At 37.7% G+C, this 20,732-nt stretch overlaps 1 protein-coding gene and 1 non-coding gene across 2 annotated transcripts in view; one reads left to right on the forward strand and one right to left on the reverse strand.

The window, feature by feature from the left end:
• NCOA7 (nuclear receptor coactivator 7) overlaps positions 1–5,516 on the reverse strand; it is a 152,064-nt gene extending 146,548 nt beyond the window's left edge. The window contains exon 1 of the mRNA XM_060114979.1: positions 5,244–5,516. The gene's annotated coding sequence lies outside the window, so the exon portion shown is untranslated. The remainder of the gene's footprint in view (positions 1–5,243) is intronic.
• A 168-nt stretch (positions 5,517–5,684) lies between these two features.
• Positions 5,685–5,756, forward strand: TRNAE-CUC (transfer RNA glutamic acid (anticodon CUC)). Its single transcript has one exon. It is a non-coding gene; the product is annotated as a tRNA-Glu (tRNA).
• The last annotated feature ends 14,976 nt before the right edge of the window (positions 5,757–20,732 follow it).

Here is a 20,732-nt window from a genome sequence, read left to right on the forward strand (position 1 = left end):
CTTATTTAGAATAAGCCTCCCCCAAAATTTGTCCTTTTCTTTTATTCACAGTTAATTAAAAAGTATCTACCCTTGGACAGTTTCTGCTGCCTTATTTCTGCTAAAAATAGTCTATTCAATAGCTTGAGAATTCTTTTTTTTTTTAATAATTTCTGAAAAACTTATTTAAATAATCTAGTGCTAAGATACTGTGCTAAGATATAATTTAAAATGTTGAAATGAATCCCTAAACTCAAAGTGATGTTAAGTGGTGATTGTTTACTAGACTTATTTGAGTGAAAGAAAATTACAGTGCAATAAGCTGAAAAGGGAGTTTTTCGAAGGAAATAGAGATTCACGGAAACTTGCAAAAAATGTATAGGGAAGTCCCAGGTTTTCCCCCAGTTATCTCCCAAAGATAATATCTTGCATAACTACAGTAAATATCAAAACCAGAAAATGACATTGGTATGATCTTTAGAGCTCATTGAGATTTCACTAGTTTTACACATATTCTTGCCTGTGTGTGTGTGTGATTTCTATGCAATTTTATCACCGGTATAGATTCTTCTACCACCACCACGATAAGCTACAGCAGCGGTCCCCAACATTTTTGGCACCAGGGACCGGTTTCATGGAAGACAATTTTTCCTCGGATGGGGTGGGCGTGGGGGAGGAGATGGTTCAGTGGTAATGTGAGCGATGGGGGGCCGTGGGGAGCGGCAGATGAAGCTCCACTGTCTGCAGCTCACCTCCTGCTGTGCGGCCCGGTTCCTAACAGGGGGGTTGGGGACCCCCGAGCTACAGGACTGCTGTATCACTCCTACAAAGGTACCACACCTACCCTTTTACAGTCACCTCCATCCTCCTCCCCACCCCATCTAATTCCTGTCAATCACTAATATGTTCTTATCTCTATCATTTCAAAAATTCTAGATAAATGGAATCATACAGTGTATAACCTTTTGGATTGGCTTTTTTAATAAATTCAGCATAATTCCCTTGGGATCTATCCAAGTTGTTATATGTATCAATAGTTTGTTCTTTTTTTTTGAGAAATATTCCATGGTATGTGTGTACCACAGTTTAACCATTCACCCACTGAAGGATGTTTCCGTTGTTTCCAGTTTAGGCTATTATGAATAAAGCTACTATAAACATTCATGTGCAGATTTTATGTGAACATAAATTTTCATTTTTCTGGTATAAATGCCTAAGGGTACAATTGATGGGTGCATAATTAGTTTTATAAGAAACTGCCAAACTATTTTCCAGAGTGGCTGTATGGTTTTACATTCCTATCAGCAAAGTATGTGTGATAAATAATATGTTTTTAATGTATTAAATGAACTTATTAAATTGAAGTATAGCCAAACGTTTCTTTTACTATCCACTACTCTACTGACTGTAATTGCTTGTTTACTTGAACCCTGCCAGACTAAACTTCAAGATCAGGCATCCTGTGCCTAACATAGTGACTTACATATAATAGACAGTCAATAAATATTCGTTCAGCAAATGAACAAATTAATGAACAGAAGAAGAATAGCTGAGTCAGGTTGAAATCAAGTTGAAAAATTAAATTGCCCATAAATTATAACTAGAACTGAATTTGAATTGGATGCCATGATTTTTCTTCCAATATATAACATTTTCAAGTCAGAAATTGGCAGTCCATAAGGGGTCAATTGTGGGTCAATTAATAAAATTAATAAAACTAAATTAATAAAAACTAAATGCCAATTATGTGGCACCAAGGTTATTTGTTGTAGTACTTTTTTAACAGCAAAAAATTGAAAATAATCTAAATGACCAATGATATAAAACTGCTTTAATAAAATATATATACAATGGGATACCATGCAGTTATCAAAAAGAGTGAAAAAACTCTTTATGTAAAGAATGGACATGCTTCAAAAGAAATTAATTTTTAAAAAGGTTATAGAAGAGTATGTAGAGTATGCCCCTTCTCATGTGAAATTTTAAACAAGGAAATTAAAAGAGAAAAGATACATGCATAAAGATGTTAATTCTCCATAAATCAGTTTACAAAGTAGAGGGTGTGCCTGCACCATCTTATGCTAGAAAGTAAAGAAATTGCTCAAAAATTTATAGGGACATGTCAAACGAATACAGGAGCCAGCTTAAAGGGACTCCTTCTGGCCATATTTGGAACAATTTAAGTATTAATAATGACAGCAGTAGATTATAGCACATTGACTAAAACCACAAAAAAAAAAAAAAAGAGTCCAAACTGATATTTTAAAATTAAATAAAGAATAAAAAGAGGGAGGACAGAAAGGAAAGTTCTTTACATGTGAATGATAAAATAACACCGTTCTGCAGTCAACATAGTAGTAATTGATTCAGGCAAGCATCATCGGTGGATGCTAAAACCACTGGGTGAAGTTTTGTGGGGGAACAGAAAATTCATACACTTTCAAAGTATTACTTCCGTGGTGATATTTGCTTTTTTTTTTGATATTTGTTAATTACAAGTGTAAAGGGTAACTTTAAAATGGAGAAATATGGCAGACACCTTCACCAAATGATCAGACTTAACTGTGTTTGTTTCCTATTGGTGCTGTAAAAGAACCACCACAAACTTAGTGGCTTACAACAGCACAAATTTATTATCTTACGGTTCTGTAGTCCAGAATTCTGACATGGCTCAGAATCTAGGTGTTGGCAGAGATGCTTTCTTTCTGGAGGCTCTGAGGGAGAACACTTTCCTTGCCTTTTTCAGTTTCTAGAGGCCCTTTGCATTCCTTAGCTCATGGTCCCCTTCCTCCATCTTCAAAGCCAGTTAAACGCTGATAGAGTCTTCCTGGGATCACATCACTGGGACTCCAACTCTCCAGTCTCCCTCCTTGACTGAAAAGGACCCCTGTGATGATTTCTGGCCCACCCAGATAATCCAGGATAATCTCTCTCTCAAAATCCTTAATTTAAACACATCTGCAAAATTCCTGCTGCCATGTGAAGTAATATTCATATATTCTGGAGATTAGGACAGGTACATCTCTGTGGGAGCCATTATTCTGCCGACCACATTTACCATTAGAGATAACACAATACATCAGCATTATTTGAATTATGATATAATGCACTGAGAAGGACATATCACTTAAGGTAGTTTTCCTGACAAGAGAAATATTTGTCTAAATTGAGGGACTTTCTGAAGCAAATGTCCTCCACTATTCAATGCTGTAAAAAAAAAAAAAAAAATGGGGAATTGTTTCAGATTAAAGGAAGGAGACTACAGAAACTTGGCAATTAAATGCAGTGTATAATCCTTGAATGGATCCTGGATAAAAATGAAAAAGTATAAAAGGTGTTAGGACAATTGAAAATTTGACTATGAACTGTATCATAAATAATATTGTATTAAATTTAAATTTTGTAAGTGTGATAATTGTATTGCTTGTTCTTAGGAAATATATGGTATAGTTTTTCGAAGTAAAGTATCATGGTGTCTGCAACTAACCTCAAATGGTTCAGAAAAAAGATCAAGAGAAAGCAAATATGGCAAAATATTGACCACTGGTAAATCTAGTTTAGTACTATAAAATAGAAATATAATGCAAGCCATATATATATATATCAATAATTTTAAATTTTCTAGTAGCTAGGTTAAAAACAAAAAAGTGAAATTAATTTTAATATTTTAACTCATATTCAATTAGCATTTAAAATGTACTCAATGTAAAAATTATTAATGAGATATTTTACATTTTTTTCATACTAAGGCTTAAAAATCCAGTATGCATGCAACACTTATAGAACACCTAAACTCTTACTAGCCACATTTCAGTGCACAAAAGTCACACGGTGGATGCTGGTACTACTAAATTAGCACAGGTCTAGATGAAGGATATATGTGTGTTCATTGTTCTATACTTGGAGTTTTCTGTAGGTTTGGAATGTTTCAAGATAAAAAGTTGGGGGAAAAAGAAATAGATATTTCTAGGAAATAAAAAATAAAATAAATAAAATTTAAAATAGCATAGACAATTTCTAGGAGGATACAGAAGAAACTGTTAACACTGGTCAACTCTGGGAAGAAGAAATTAAGAGTGATAAAAGAGGAATGATGGTTCTCGCTGTACCCTTTCGTACCTTTTGTAAAAGACTGTGACTAAACCTATTAAAACAAATTTAAATTATTCTAAAAGTAATATCTGCTTTATCTTTTAATTCAAAACCAGATGCTCTTTCTTGCTAAGCTCTGAAAACCCCCAGTTGAGAGGTAAAAGTTCCACCTACTGCACTCGATTTCCTAAAAATTCCTTGATATAGGAAAGGGGTGTGGGTCCCATCTAAAATATAGTAATTGTTTAGAAATTTCTTCTGGTGATGTTTCCATCTTTACTTATTAGTCTTAATAAGTCATTTTAATCTTCCTGCTTGCATATTATTAAATAACTTTAGATAAGTTTTATCAGTAATCTAAATTCCATTTCTGAGTTGCTGAATACAAGAAAAATATTCTAGCTCAGGCTCACCTAAATTCTAGGTGATGGACGAAGGCTGTAACTCACAATGGCGCCGGAGGTTGTGCGCAAGTTCATTACAAATTTGTATCTGTTTTACTTAAGCCTCCTTCCATCTTGCAGCGGAGCGGGGTCTCTAGGGTTACATTTGTCCAACTGTAACGGTTGGCGCTTTCAAAGCTGAGTTACATCCTATTGTCTTCTGCTCCTATTTCATGAGGGCTTCCGAACTGAGGCTGGGCTGGAAGGTTTCTTGACTCCTTTGGTAATTGCATCATTTCCTGGCCGTTTCTCATACATAATGCGGAGAAAGGAAGCACTTGCCCAGAGAATAACAGTTTGAAAACCAGGAGGATAATGGAAACAGCGCGTTTTAACGGTTTACTCCGATCCGGGTGCAGATGCCTCGGTTCTTCACTAAGCAAATTACCCACAGCCCCCGCAGCTTCGTTAATCTGACTCTCAAATAAGTAAATTAAGTAGTCGCGTCCTAAAGGCCACGAGGCCCTTCATCACCCACACTTAGAGAGAATCTGCTCTGTGCCAGGCTCTACACCGGGAAACGCTCTCCGCCCGTGGCAATCTTACCGTTAGATTTAGTAAAATCTTTAGTGGGATTTAACATCTGCGTGAGAGGGAAAGACAGAAAGACATACACAGAGAGAGAAAGAGGTTAGATTTAGAAAGAGCAGCTAGATGATTGTGAAAATGATAAAGCAAATTGCAAGGTTCTGGACAGTACTTTAACATTGTCTAGGTATAGATATTTACATGTTACATAATTAGGATGAAATCCCAGGACGTCTTTTCCAGCATGGCAGTCGGAAGAGGATTCGATTTGGAGGATCCAGCCTTTCCCCTTAGGAGCCGCCGCGGAGATCGCCTGAGAGCGCAGAGCATTTGCCGGGTTTAGGCAAGTGAGGAAATTCTTCATTTCTTCTTCCCAGAGTTAACCAGTGTCAACAGTTTCTCCCGTATCCTCCTAGAAATTGTCTATGCTATTTTAATTTTATTTATTTTATTTTTTATTTCCTAGAAATATCTATTTCTTTTTTCCCCAACTTTTTATCTTGAAACATTGCAAACCTACAGAAACCCAAAACAGGAACGAAGTGGGCAGGGCTTAGAGGCAACAATCTCTTTTTCTATTGGCCAGGTTTACGTGGCTATTTCTAAAGGAACAAATACGCCGAGAGAGAGAATTCACCAAGCTCCCTGGTGGTCTAGTGGTTAGGATTCGGCGCTCTCACCGCCGCGGCCCGGGTTCGATTCCCGGTCAGGGAAGTTACTTTTGCTTGCAAATGAGTTATGATGGTTGTTACCGATTTTTTTCTATTATAAAAATTCAATTAGCTTTGAATATTATTGAACCTAAGATTTAAAATACGCCATACCTTTTTACAGATATTTGCAATCAAATGAGCAACAAAATGATCCTTGTTCTAAAGTACTCTAAATACAACTAAGTCACTTATAAATTTGCGTTTTCCAGCTTTGAAAATAATTTGGATGTGTATACAAGCATTAATTTATTGAGCCTTTGTTAATCTGGAGCTTCGTTTGACTAATAAAAGAAGGAAAATAATTTTACGAGGGATTATACCTATTTTGCATCATGCTGAGAGTCAAGTTTCATATATTCAGATTTTGTGCTTTGTAGATTGCGTATGTTGGAGCTGTTCTTATGGTTCTTCTTTATGAATCTAAGATCTTTTCTGAGATATGTTGTTGGTTAATTATCAAGTAGCTGCTTTATATTTTCTGTTACTAACACACTGTAGTAATTACTTTACATGTTGTATTTTAACTTTTCTCAAAGACCTTCACGCAAATATGGCAAATTTCTTGCATCCAGTGTGTCGATTCCCTGTAGGTTAATCATATAGGTCTTTGAAAAATAGTTAAGTATCATTTGGAATTCTTACATTCAGGGCAAAGAAGGACTCTGGGAATTCCCCAAAAGAGAATATGGAAATGTTGGAGTCAAAAAGAAGATAAAATGGTGCTATATAGACATTACATTTCTTTTAAATCCTGAAATTTCAAAATCATTCTAACCTTTGTTAACTTTTAAGCTACTGGGGTTTTATTTTGACCATTTCATTTTAAGCCTGAAATTTCACAATAGCATAGCAATAAACCAAGAGCTTAATTACAGCTCCTGTGGCTTTGTCTTACCTTCCTTTTAGCTGTGCTGAGACTGGGTTGGAAGAGGAAAAGGAAGAGTATTTATTAATGGTCCAGGGGGTAGGAAAAAGCAGAAGTGTTTAAGGAGTCTTTAACCGAGGAATTAAGACAGAAATATATTTCTTATTATTATCACCATTAACAAAAACAAAGGCACCATTCCTCGACTATTTGCTATGTGGTAAGTACTTCAAATAATTGAAATATGTAATGAGGGAAGGGAGAAAGAAGTGGCTATGAGAATGAAAATAGAACTGGAAAACTGGTTCCCAAAATAACCTAGAGGCTAGCAGGATCCGGAAAGCCTGAGAAAGTGGGAATGGGCATTTAATCTTAGGGGATCCAGGATGACCAAGGCCTGGGCATCCAGGGTGGCTGTACCAGGCTGGCTATAGAAGGGCACCTGTGCTAGGGAACAGTGCAGGTCCAGGTAAGACAGGTTAGTGCAGCCAGATTATGGAGGACCTTAAGGCAATCTATGGAGTTTCAACGGGAATGCAAGAAGCCTTGGTATTTGATAGGATAGAAAAGCTTAAGAATAACAGGGAAGAACCAGTAATGACACTATGAGTTGTGTTCTATGTGGTTAGTAAAGTTGGAGTGGCATGAAAAGTGGTAGGGAGGTTGAGGTGGGGAAAAAGACTTGGGACAGAAGGTAAGTTCAGTTGGATCCCAGCTGTGATAGCACAGGTAGATTGGTGGTTGGAAATACGGGATGGAACTTAGGAAGGTAGGGATTTTGGAGCTATTAGCTTAGAAGTTTGAGAAGATATGAGCTCTCTCAAAAAGAGAATCTAGAAAAAGGACAGAAGACCAAGTAATAAACCAAGGTGAGAATATATTATAGGAGAATGGGAAGAAGTAGAGTAACTATAAAGAAAACAGCAAAGGAGCAGTAAGAGAGTTTATAACCAGATCAGAGAAATTCAAGAAGGAAGTAGCAGTGAAGAGAATAGGATATTGTAAAAAGGTCAAGGAGAAGATGAAGGAGAGTAAGTAAAGATGGGTGGTGAGACACGGCTGTTGGGTTCAGAATAGACCAGTGGAAGCCAGACCACAGTAAGCAACTCTGTTGCTTTAAACATGACTCCACGTGCTGAGGGTCTGGACGAGTGTGAGAAAGAGACAGCAAACCTATCGATAACTAGATATTGTAGAAGAGCAAATATGGAGAAGAAGAAAAAGAGGTCTTAGGAAAGCAAAGAAAACACTCTTGTTCAGGAGCCAGAGACTGTGAAATAATCCTGCCCGCCAATATCAGCTGAGTTACCTTGGGAAAGTGACTCAGCTTCTCTGAGCCTCTGGATCGTTTTCTGTACAATGGAGATGCTACTAGCTTCCATGCATGCTTCACAGAGTTATTGTCACTCATTCATTCATTCATTCACTGATTTAGCAAACACTTCTGTAATTCTTACTCCATGCCAGTTACTGTTGTAGGCACAGGTAAGAAAGGGCAGTAAGACTGTTTATCACAGTTGAGTAGGAATCAAAGGGGAAAATGATTAAGCTTTTGATTATGGCCTATTAATTTGGAAAGGGTGTTGATTCAGAGTGAGGCACAGCAGGAAGTCAAGTTGCATTTAGGTTTGGACTAAAGAGAGGGCATCCAAGTGAAGCTGTCCTATACATGGGTTGACATTTTTGACTAATGATGATAGATTCTGAGGAGATTCATCTTTGAATTGAGAACTGAACCCTCAAGAATGGAAACGCATGCCAAGAGATTGAGTACAGCAAAATGAAGAGTGGAGGTTTGCAGGCCTGACTGGCTAGAAGAGGACAAAGGAGGAAAGTCTGAAGGAGCAGAGTCAGGATAAGTCAAGGTCAAAGAAGTCAAAGAAGAAAGAGTCTGGAGATTGCAGGGTAGTCATTAATAGCAGTAGCATATTTCTCTTGTTTGATTTATTTTTTAATGGAGTTTTATTTTGTTATGGTTAGATCCATTTTGTGTTTTATCTATTCTACTGTTTTTTATGTATATATACCACTATTTATTTATTATATTTTTAATGAAATTTTTTTTTTTTTTTTTTTTTTTGGCCATGCTGCACAGCTTGGGGGATATTAGTTCCCTGATTGGGGATTGAACCCTGGCCACCACAGTGAAAGCCCTGAGTCCTAACCACTGGACAGCCAGGGAATTCCCTCTACTCTTATTTTTAGTCAGTTTTTCTACATGACATTGTCATTTAGACACAGAAATATACCACATAACCTACACATAGTATGAAATTACTGCTTCATAGAGCCAGAATATTGTGCTCCATTTCTGTGCTTTCAAAGAGTGGGAAATGCTGAAGGACTGTCTGCAGAAATATTCCATATATGAAGAGGCTCCTTAAGGGTAAAGGAATAGAAATTATTTAACCTGCACAAAATACAGCAGGGGTTATTTGCTGTATACCAAAAATATATTTCTGGACCTGTCAAATTACTTTATTTAAATAAATAGTCATCATTCACCCAGGGTTGGGCTACTACAGTGGACCTTGATTGGGCTGACAAATACTAGAATTATAAATGATGTCTAAGAGTAACTAAGGTAGGAAGGAAGGGAAGGACTTTCAACAGCATCTAGTATAGTGCTTGACATATGGTTGGTGCTAAATCAATGAATTAAATAATCAATTAAACCAAGAAGTAGATTGCTAGGACTTCACTTGAAAGCTAAACCCTCATAATACTATTTTTTATGAATCACACCGCTATGTTTCTGCTGAGAGCAGAAAGCGGAAAAAGAATTAAACTGAGTCATCCTGAATAATGTCTACCTCTTACTGTGTTCCTTTAGATGAATTTCTAAATTATTTCTATGAATTTCTATAATACACATAATATAAATATAGTACTTTTAATAATTTCTGTATTGTCTTGTGTAAGTTATGGTTTTGAATGCTGAATCCACAATATTAGAATCAATTCTTACAATTATCCTTGCTTTGTAGTTTAGGAAACTTAGAAAGTTTATAACTTATTTATAAGTTATACAAGTATGTCATACAAATATGTCGGGAAACCAGGATTCCAGCCTGGATTTGCCCAGCCTAAGTCCTGTATTCTTTAAGACTCCCCAGCTACAACAAATTTTCTGGTGGCACTATGGAGTGTTCTTTAGAGCAGTCTCTACAAATAGGGTGGTTCATGGGGAGTGTTCCATAGAAGGAAAAAGGAATTGTATGATATCTTAGGTTCTATTTCTAATGAATAGATGAACTCTATGCATTTTATGCAATTTTGGTGAGAGTCAATCCTAGCAGCTGCTTATTGGAGGTTACCAAATTCCCCAGAAAGTTGGGGAAAACTTTCAATTAAGAAATAAGTTTAACAGCAAACACAACATACTTGCATTTATTGGATAAGCATGTTGATTTGTGAAAGTGTTTCTTTCTTCAGTATAATTTTTATTTAATTAAAACTAATCTTTGGGGCTTCCCTGGTGGCGCCGTGGTTGAGAGTCCACCTGCCGATGCAGTAGACACGGGTTCGTGCCCCGGTCTGGGAAGATCCCACATGCCGCGGAGCGGCTAGGCCTGTGAGCCATGACCGCTGAGCCTGCGCGTCCGGAGCCGGTGCTCCGCAACGGGAGAGGCCACAACAGTGAGAGGCCCGCGTACCACACACACACACACAAAAAAAAAAAAAAAAAAAAATGAGTAGAAGAGCTAAATATATTGTGGTATAGTCATAAAATGAAATACTACAGAGTGGTGAAAACAAATGGATCACAGCTCCTCTTATCAACATGATGAATCCCAGAAAAATACTACTAAATTTAAAAGGCAAATCAAATCCAGAATGATCTCATTTCATATGCAGTTTTAAAATGCTAAATGAAAACTATTGCTTATTGATATGTACATGGATGGTAAATTATAAATAAAGCAACATAGTGGGTGTGCCTCGTTAATGGAGAAGATGGAGAAAGGATTCAGCGAGTAGCACACAGAGCTCTTTCAAAGTACTGGTAGTGCTAAGCTGGGTGGTGAGTACACAGGTGTTGTCTCCTTTGATTATTTATAACACATATACCATTTTTCTCTACCAATTCAATATTTCATTAAAATAAAAAACAAAAAGGAATGAATGACAATGTTTGAATAAAGTCTTTGGGATAATGACATGCAAGCAATATTTAGATGAGCAAAAATTCCACTCCTCTCTATTGCTGTAGGTTTTTATTTTTTTAACATCTTTATTGGAGTATAATTGCTTTACAATGGTGTGTTAATTTCTGCTTTATAACAAAGTGAATCAGTTATACATATACATATGTTCCCATATCTCCTCCCTCTTGCGTCTCCCTCCCACCCTCCCTATCCCACCCTTCTAGGTGGTCACAAAGCACCGAGCTCATCTCCCTGTGCTATGCGGCCGCTTCCCACTAACTATTTTACGTTTGGCAGTGTATATATGTCCATGCCACTCTCTCACTTTGTCCCAGCTTACCCTTCACCCTCCCGGTGCCCTCAAGTCCATTCTCTACATCTGCGTCTTTATTCCGGTCCTGCCCCTAGGTTCATCAGAACCATTTTTTTTTTTTTAGATTCCATAAATATGTGTTAGCATACGGTATTTGTTTTTCTCTTTCTGACTTACTGCACTCTGTATGACAGACTCTAGGTCCATCCACCTTACTACAAATAACTCAAATTCGTTTCGTTTTATGGCTGAGTAATATGCCATTGCATATATGTGCCACATCTTCTTTATCCATTCATCTGTCAATGGACACTTAGGGTGCTTCCATGTCCTGGCTATTGTAAATAGAGCTGCAATGAACATTGTGGTACATGACTCGTCTTGAATTATGGTTTTCTCAGGGTATATGCCCAGTAGTGGGATTGCTGGGTCATATGGTAGTTCTATTATTTATTTTTTTTTGAGGAACCTCCATACTGTTCTCCATAGTGGCTGTATCAATTTACATTCCCACCAACAGTGCAAGAGGGTTCCCTTTTCTCCACACCCTCTCCAGCATTTATTGTTTGTAGATTTTGTGATGATGGCCATTCTGACCAGTGTGAGGTGATACCTCATTGTAGTTTTGATTTGCATTTCTCTAATGATTAGTGATGTTGGGCATCCTTTCATGTGTTTGTTAGCGATCTGTATATCTTCTTTGGAGAAATGTCTATTTAGGTCTTCTGCCCATTTTTGGATTGGGTTGGTTTTTTTTGATATAGAGCTGCATGAGCTGCTGGTATATTTTGGAGATTAATCCTTTGTCAGTTGCTTCTTTTGCAAATATTTTCTCCCATTCTGAGGGTTGTCTTTTCGTCTTGTTTATGGTTTCCTTTGCTGTGCAAAAGCTTTTAAGCTTCATTAAGTCCCATTTGTTTATTTTTGTTTTTATTTCCATTTCTCTAGGAGGTGGGTCAAAAAGGATCTTGCTGTGATTTATGTCATAGAGTGTTCTGCCTATGTTTTCCTCTAAGAGTTTTATAGTGTCTGGCCTTACATTTAGGTCTTTAATCCATTTGGAGTTTATTTTTGTGTATGGTGTTAGGGAGTGTTCTAATTTCATTCTTTTACATGTAGCTGTCCAGTTTTCCCAGCACCACTTATTGAAGAGGCTGTCTTTTCTCCATTGTATATTCTTGCCTCCTTTATCAATATTGCTGTAGTTTTTAATGGTGTTTTTTTCTGAAGTAGGAAAGTTCCAAGGAGGTTGAAAACGATAAATGTGAAAATAAACCACAAGGTGGCGTCCTAGTCTCATGTGTCTCATTCAGACACGTTTAATCCAAGTAACCCATACTTACCTTGGAAAGGTTGGATATAGTCAAAATCTAGAGTTTACTGTATTCATAAGGAGCAACAGAGGATTTTTTTTCTTTTAGTTTCTTTCTTCTTTCTTCTAGTTTCATATGCTTGATTTTACTTGCATATGTACTGTGCTATCAGATTAAATTTGGGGGGAAGCAATTCAGATAAACTCAATACAACAAGTATGCAGGTCTAGCGTGTGACATTTATTCATTCATTCCTCATTCAGTCATGCATTCATGTATTCAGTCACTTAACTAACATCCACACATAATTTTTGAACTTCTCTTCTGTACCAGACACAGGGCAAAGAGGCCCTGGAAACAATGATGAACAGAAACATAGTCACTATCATTTGCTTTCAGTGTAGCGGTGGAGACAGATTAATCATATAATCACAAATTTGAATTGCAACTGACAAATTCTGTGAAAGAGAAGTATGTGGTTCACAAGATTCCACAATATGGTTTTGAACCAGTTGGAGATGTTAGAGGAGAGATCCATCTCTCGAGATGTGAAAAATAAGATGAGTTACCTAGGTAAGAAGGAGAGAAAAGAACACTGTGAGTAAAAGGAACATGTGCAAGGCCTTGTAGCAGGAGAGAGCCAGGGAAAAAAGGGCTGGAAAAATGGGGGATGGCTGGGTAGCAATTCAGAGGTAGCAGGGATAGGTGAGGAGAGGTCTAAGAAGTGGGCAGGGGACAGATCTTGCATGGTCTTGTGGCTTGAGGTTAAGGATTTTGTCTTCATTCTAAGAGCATTAGGGAGGCACAGAAAGGAGGGTGGGAGCAGCTCAAAGTCCCTGCCCAGTCACTGGTGAGTCAGTAGCTTCATCAGGGTTTATGACAGATTCTGCCTTAAGTGCTAGACAGTGGCACGACTCAGTCCGCCTATGTGTGATTAGCTTTTTGATAGTGAAGGACATCATTTAAAAACAGTAATATAATTTCACTCTCGGCTGCATTTATTAGATTTAAGATTTTTCTTTTAAAGAAACATGACTCCATTGTATTTATTTTGGATCAAACGAAAAGCCATTGCTTTTTGAAGACAGAAAACATAAAGTGTGCTATCTTAACAAATAAATAGATCTATTTAGCTCATCCTCAACAAAATAAAAACCTTTGGCGCCTAAAATATAAAAGGTATGAAAGAAAGTGTTTCATTTATGGTCATACTGTCTCAGAAAGAACCATGTATTGGCAATTAGGAGACCTGGGTTAGGAGACGACTGTGGGGAAAGATCATCGAACTTCACTGAGCTTCCGCGTTTTTCACCTGCTAAATGAAGCACTGGTCTAGGTTATGTTCTTCCAACTCTGAAATTCTGTGAATCTCTAAATATATTCAAAAAGAAATATGTACATGCTATTAATTTAAAGAGAATAGGTATTGGGGGACTACCTGGGCATGTATTTGAGTAAAGTTGTGTGAATGGGACTGAATGAGACTTATTTTGGATCTTAAGACTTTTTTTTTTTTTAACTTTTTGGCCACACCACGTGGCACATGGGATCTTAGTTCCCCCACCAGGGGTCGAAACTGCACCCCCTGCAGTGGAAGCATGGAGTCTTTAACCACTGGACTGCCAGGGAAGTCCCTAAGACATTTTTAACGAACTAAATTTGAATAAGCTACACTACCATTTGTTGATAGTATACCATGTGCAGGTCTTATGAACATTACCTCATTTAATCCTCCAAAAATCCTTGTGAGATAGATGTTGCTTTTTAAATCCTATTTTACTGATGAGAAAAACAAAGCTTACACAGATACAGAAATTTGTCCAGAGCCACACAATTAATACATCTCAAGATGTATCCAGATCTGATTTCAGAACTTGTCCTTTTAGTCATTATACTATTTATTATACCCACCGAAGAGTTGAGATTTTAAAAATGACTTATAAATATTGAGTAGAATAGAGAGACATTGACTAGAATTATAAATATGGATTTCAAGTTATTTATAAGTGATTTGAATAAGTACCAAAATTTTAATAAGCTCCCACATCTTAAACAAAACTGCTTAATAGACTTGATTTAACTAAGTTAAACATGCAGTGTCCTAGATAGGGTTGTGAAGCGGCACTTATCATTTAGCAAAACACCTCCTTGCTAATATGTCTCTACTGTATCAATAGGGGATATGCCTACAGAATTAAACTTCTAATCTATACATTTAAAAAGAACAATTAAATAACTTTTACAATTCTCTCAGTTGTCATATCCTGAAAATAAACAGTGGTGAACTTTGTTTCTCCTTCTGTCTCAAGCTCCTGATACCCAAAGCAAGTAAGTTGCCTGCTGGACCTCGGTGTCTTGAGAAGTGACTAAAGGCATTTACATTGAGTTATTGCTCCTGTGTTGTTTTGTCTGTGGCTCCTGCTGTTGGGCACACTTGGGGTTTGACAGTCACATCAAAGGGGTAGACTGTGTTGTGAGAGTAGTCAGCGTGGGCCAGATAATTCATGGGTTTATTGCTGAGACCTGTTCCCATGATAGTCATGGTCAGGCGGTACTTGGTGTTTAAGTCTGTTCTCTTGGTGTAAAACATATGCCTTAAGCCTGCTGAATGACTCAGCAGTTGTTGACTCATGGATATTTCTGGGGGGGCTTTCTGAATTTTGAAAGGGGACATAATGGCCCATCAAGCCTCCTTATTGTAGCAGTAAAGGATGTTTGTCACCATAGGCAATGCTTGCCCACTGAGCTTGACTGTACCCTCATCTGATGTCACCAGGCTGTCTGTGAGTTTTGATGTTACAGCACTCAACCATTTGTACTATGCTATGCTTATCTTTCTGCTGTCAGAAATATGTCAAAATAACAAAATAAATTTAACAGTGGCTGCTTGTGAGACAAAAAAGTGACTGGCTTAGTTCCTGTTTAGGAAGTGGCTGGTGACTGTGACTGAGAAGTGTGTTATGTTGACAATAAAATATGGCCTGTGTGCCTCTGTGTTTTGCCCTCCTGACTGTGAACACGTCTCCATCATCTTGCCAGGCCCCAAGGGAAGCCTATTTAAAGCAGCTGTGCTGGGACAGACTGGCTAGGATATGGGAAGAGGCCAGCCATTGCTGGCCCAGGAGAAAATTTACACAAACAGAGCTACACGAAGCTCTGGTCGTGTTGTTTTGGTGGGAAAAAAACAAAACAAACAAACAAAAAACACAGTCTTTGGGTTCTCTGCAATTAAGGGAAAAGGCTAAAAAAAAGCAATGGAAGACCTAGGAAGCAGGCAGAGTTTTATAGTTTTATAGTATGATAAATAATATTCAGTTCAATAGCTTATAATCAGGAAAGAAGGGGTTAACTCAAGATGCTCAGTTGTTTTAGGAGTTTATGAGCAATAAAAAATTTATCACCCTACTTATACAAGTGAAACATTATGAATAATAGCCATTCTTTGCAAAGTAGTTTTTCTTCCACAGGAGAAAATTTGACTGTTTTCACAGCAATGAAAACATAAAACTAATACAACGCAAGCTTAATGCACGAAACTTTAGAGTTAACTTGTCACTTTCTATCCCTTAAAAAGTAAGCTTATAAGGCATTCTATTACATGCATATTCCATTTCATATGCATAAATCTCTTCATTCCCACAGACTAACAGAATGACAGCAGAGGTCAAGGAAACAGAATATTCAGTTCTCAGAAGACTAAGAATTTAGAGGCATATAAAAATGTCTCTGGATATAAGATTTTTGCAAAATTATACACATATAAACCGTTAACTGCTATAGAAAGCATGCTTAACTGCAGGCCGAAGAGTTTAGGTTAGTTAAAAACCCCTTCCTGATAACAAGACTTGTTAAAGTGAATGGATTACTGAGCAGGTCTTCATAGGCCAAATGAAGAATGTTGTTTTATGACATGATGGACCTGGAATGTATAAACATTCAGAATAACCCAGCATTTTTCCCTCAAAAAAACTCTTATCTTTTATATCTAATGGAAGACAGGATTTTTTTTTCAAACTCAATTTACTCAGCTATCTAGTCTTAATATGTCACTATTTTGCCTCACTTTTGTCAACCACCTTGACTGAGATTATAGAATATTTTTGGTAGATTTAACAGAGGGTAACTTTACTGATTAAGATAAGTAATTTAAAACTTTATTAACTCTCAACTGCTTGACAGGTGAAACTTAAAACTAGGGAACTGCCAAAATAATTTCCTTTTACGTTGCATTACAGAATAAAGTGGAGGGTTTTTTTTTATCCTTTCATATATTAAAAGGGAGAGATGGTGGAGATTTTTATGCTAATTTACTCGTATTCAGCTCAAAGTGATCTCAGGCAGGTTGAGAGTCTTGGTTAGTCTGAATGAGTGAGTCCAAAAGTACTGCCAGAAGCCACAGCCTAGAAGTCAAAGGTATGGGCTTAAGAATCAGACAGGCCTGGGCTGAGTCACAGCTCAAACTGCTAGGTATAACCTTGGACAATCAACCTCTTATTCTCTAATTCCTAATATGTAAAGATAATAGGACTATCTATAGGATAGTTAACCAGGCTTAAGTGAGGTAACAGATTTCAAGCACTTAGCATGGAGCTTAGCACAGAGAACCAAACAACATTAACAGTTAGTATGACATCTTATATCCATCTCTAGACCTGTGACTTAAACAGTGTGTGTTGGTTCTGTCAGTTCTAAAAGAGGACCTGATTCCCTAACTAGCCAACCCCATTCATGTCTGTTCTTCTAAAGTCAGAAGTGAGGGAGAAAGTGCCAACTGGGGCCTAAGGAACCATTTCTCATCTGCCTCTGGCCCCTCATACAAGTTTGTCTATGGAAGCCAAGGGACTTTTCTTCTTTTAAAGATCTCTCATCGGGCTTCCCTGGTGGCGCAATGGTTGAGAGTCCGCCTGCTGATGCAGGGGACACGGGTTCGTGCCCCGGTCCGGGAAGATCCCACATGCCGCGGAGTGGCTAGGCCCGTGAGCCATGGCCGCTGAGCCTGCGCGTCTGGAGCCTGTGCTCCGCAATGGGAGAGACCACAACAGTGAGAGGCCCGCGTACCAAAAAAAAAAAAAAAAAAAAAAAAGATCTCTCATCCAAGTTCAAAGACTTATCTTTCCTTCCAAAGAATATGAGCTATAGTCACAGTTTATGATGTCATAATTGCTGTAAAGCTTTGTTGTAGTTACTGAAATGCTCACAGCCTCAGTTATTGCTTAGATCTTAAAAGAATTACAAGGGGAAGTCAAACTCCATTCTTCAGTAAAATGCAGAACTAGGAATAGTCCCATTGGGCAATAAAAACATGAAAAGCTTAAAAAATATATATCTGGGGCTTCCCTGGTGGCGCAGTGGTTGGGAGTCTGCCTGCTAATGCAGGGGACGCGAGTTCGAGCCCTGGTCTGGGAGGATCCCACATGCCACGGAGCAACTAGGCCCGTGAGCCACAGCTACTGAGCCTGCGCATCTGGAGCCTGTGCTCCGCAACAGGAGAGGCCGCGATAGTGAGAGGCCCGCGCACCGCGATGAAGAGTGGCCCCCGATTGCCACAACTAGAGAAAGCCCTCACACAGAAATGAAGACCCAACACAGCAAAAATAAATAAATAAATTACTAAACTCCTACCCCCAACATCAAAATATATATATATATATATATATATATATATATCTTTAGATCATTAAGCCATTACAAAGTCAACCCAGATTCTTTGATTTGACTAAGACCCTATGCTGGTATTTTTAAAGTAAGCTAAATCACCCACATTTAATCTATGTACATTTCTAGCCATGGATTTTAAAAATCACATTCGAATATAATATTATAGTAGTGCCTCAAATCCAAGATACAATTTTGAAAAAAAGTTTTACACTTTGGAAATTGGGATGTGTAAGGTTATTTCGTGGTGGTACTTGTCTTTAAAATCTGACCTTAAACTAAGTGTATCTTGTAATTGATGGAGTCTTAGACTTATGAAATTCTAAAATTATCTTGCTTTGTGATGATGTTACCTGAGGTGATTACTCTTACTTTGTGTTAACTTAATTACTGGCAAAGGCACAAGCTGAATATATAATAAGGAAGATAATTTAAAAGGTTTCATTAAGACTGATGATACATAAGTACATGTGGATAATACAACCATCACTCTAGTTAATATTTGAACTATTTTATGTTTGAACATTACTTTAAAAGTCCCTCAGGGACTTCCCTGGTGGTGCAGTGGTTAAGAATCCACCTGCCAATGCAGGGGACATGGGTTCGAGCCCTGGTCCAGGAAGATCCCACATGCCGCAGAGCAACTAAGCCCGTGCGCCACAACTACTAAGCCTGCGCTCTAGAGCCCGTGAGCCACAACTACTGAGCTCACGTGCCACACCTACTGAAGCCTGCACACCTACAGCCCATGCTCCACACCAAGAGAAACCACTACGAGAAGCCCGAGCACTGCATCGAAGAGTAACCCCCACTCACCACAACTAGAGAAAGCCTGCATGCAGCAATGAAGACCCAAGAGCCAAAATTAAAAATAAATAAATAAATTTATATAAAAAAATAAAAGTCCCTCCGATTTCTCCAAGTATGATAGGAAATATCATATTTGTAATTGCCAAAGATCCCAAGGAGAGAAAAAGCTTCCCTGGCTGTTCCTAGGAACCCCTTTCCTCATTTTCAGGGCACCTGCTTCTTTTGAGGGTCCCTATGAATAGCAAGGTTGGTAGTCATACCCATCAGTCAGGCTGTGGGATCCCATAACATTAGAAAGCTGATGTAGACAGCACAATGCTAGGCACACAGTAGTTACTCAATAAATACTTTCTGGCTCAATGATGTGAAATATAAAACTGGGTTCTAGTTAGACATAAATATAGCTTTCATCATTTGGGGAAAACCAAATTTCTAAAAAAGTCCTCCTTTTCCTTTTTTTTCCTTTTTTTATCCCCCCCACCAAAAATCCTTTGAGTTAATTTTTGGACTAACTTTTACACAAACAAAACCCACCAAAAATCAAACCCTAGAAGTTCTTTTCCCTTGAACTATAAACAAAATTTTTCTTTTTTATGTTTTGGTAGTGAACATGAAAATTACCACAACTAAAGGTGAAATACCACTTTCACAAAACATTGGGTCAGAGATGGAAAACTCAATGGTAAATTTAATAGAGTGAAATATGATGTTAAAAACTGAAGATATGGGCCTCCCTGGTGGCGCAGTGATTGAGAGTCCGCCTGCCGATGCAGGGGACGCGGGTTCGTGCCCCGATCCCGGAGGATCCCACATGCCGCTGAGCGGCTGGGCCCGCGAGCCATGGCCGCGGAGCCTGTGTGTCCGGAGCCTGTGCTCCGCAACGGGAGAGGCCACAGCAGTGAGAGGCCCGCGTACAGCAAAAAAAAAAAAAAAAAAAAAAAAAAAAAAAAAAAAAAAAAAAAAACTGAAGATATGAAACACTGATCAAGAACCAATGAACTTTAAACAACTGAAGTTACTGACAATTATTATCTTTAGGAACACTGACAACGCTTAGCAATTATGTAGCATGTTGGCTGGCAAATATTTTAAACAAATGATTTGAAAAATAATAACCCATATGTAACTGGGAAGAAAAAAAATGTAAGAAAAAAAGGAAGAGCATAAAAACAAGAAGGAAGAAGGGGATTTATCTTAAAATATTTAATCCAAAAAAAAAAATCCCGATCACTAAAATAGTTTACATTCCAAAAAAAGAAGTTATTTGAATGCTGACATTACAACAGGCACAGAATCAACTATTAGATCCTAAATCAAAATTATTTCTATGCCTGCTATCCACAAATCACGATTAAAAAGCAAACTCCAAATACCACTAAATCCATTTTCTTATGTGTTACTTAATTCTATCAGCACTGACAATAGTCACAGGTTACAGACAAGGGGAACGAAGGTGATCTGTTTTTGCTCATTTTTTCACCCACTTACAGAAAAAATTTAGATAAACTATATGCTTGATTTTTCAAAACTAAAATAAGAGGCTCCCACTTTTTTCTTTAACTTTGAGCATAATTGATAAGCATAATAGAAATATTTTTTAAAAATTCTTCATATGTTTGGCCCAACAGCTTCAGAAACTCTGAAATAGTCTATTTTAGGCTTCACTGAAGAAGGAGGGATACCTGCCTAATTTCTACAGCATCAAAAGAAATCTTGAGGTAGGTACAGAGAATTTATCATCAGGAGGCATATATATATATACACATACACACACACACCTATCATGCATGCATGTGATGTTTTAAAAATACTCTATACATATTTTTGAGTTCCAAAATGTATGACACATTCTAGCTTATTACCCTATGTTCAG

The sequence above is a fragment of the Mesoplodon densirostris genome, chromosome 12, assembly GCF_025265405.1.
Source record: "Mesoplodon densirostris isolate mMesDen1 chromosome 12, mMesDen1 primary haplotype, whole genome shotgun sequence".
Lineage (NCBI taxonomy): Eukaryota > Metazoa > Chordata > Mammalia > Artiodactyla > Ziphiidae > Mesoplodon > Mesoplodon densirostris.